This window comes from Heteronotia binoei, chromosome 9 (assembly GCF_032191835.1).
Source record: "Heteronotia binoei isolate CCM8104 ecotype False Entrance Well chromosome 9, APGP_CSIRO_Hbin_v1, whole genome shotgun sequence".
Taxonomy (NCBI): Eukaryota; Metazoa; Chordata; class Lepidosauria; order Squamata; family Gekkonidae; genus Heteronotia; species Heteronotia binoei.
In genome coordinates this window covers 104179651-104180406 of record NC_083231.1, presented here as the reverse complement: position 1 = coordinate 104180406, position 756 = coordinate 104179651, and positions in this window count along the sequence as shown.

The window sequence follows — 756 nt, the reverse complement described above, 5'->3', positions numbered from 1 at the left end:
GGTCTCCCAGGTACTAGCCTGACACTTCACGGTCGACCCTTGCTGGCGGCTATCCCAGTATTACACTGTTGAGCAGGAGCCTGCCATGTGGATCTAAAGAGGGGTGTCAAACAAGCGTCCTGGGGGCGAATCAGGCCCCCTGAAGGCTCCTATCAGGCCCCTGAGTAACTGGCTGTCATCTGTTTCCTTCTCCTTCTCTTGATTCCTTCTGCATAACAGCTTGCTTTGCCAGGCTTGCTCAATTGCACAGGAACTACAGAGCAAAGCCTCTGTTTTCTCCATTGGCTGAGGCTCCTCCCTTGGGGAGGAATAGCTCGCTTTGCCAGGCTCTCTCAATCACACAGACCTACTGATCCAAGCCTCTCTTTCTTCTATTGCCTGAGGCACCTCCCCCTCTTGGTCCCCTAGGGAAGGAAGAAAAGAGCCAGAGCTTCCTTTGCCCAGTTCCCTGGATCCCATGGGGAAAATACCAAGAAAGCACCTTTAAGACCAAGTGCTAATGTTTTAAGGATGTTTTAAGGTTTTTTTAAAAAAATCTTTGCGTTTGTCTGTGTCCTTCATAAAGTTTATATCTCTGTTACCGAAATGGCCTGGCCTGACAAGGTCTCATTTATGTAAGATTCAGCCCTCATGAGTTTGACACCCCTGATCTAGCACTTACATGGTGTGAGAATCCAGTAAAACCAAATGTCACCTTGACAAAAGTCACAGTATAGTTTATGCTTCATTGTTCCCAAATGCATCACAATAGAACTG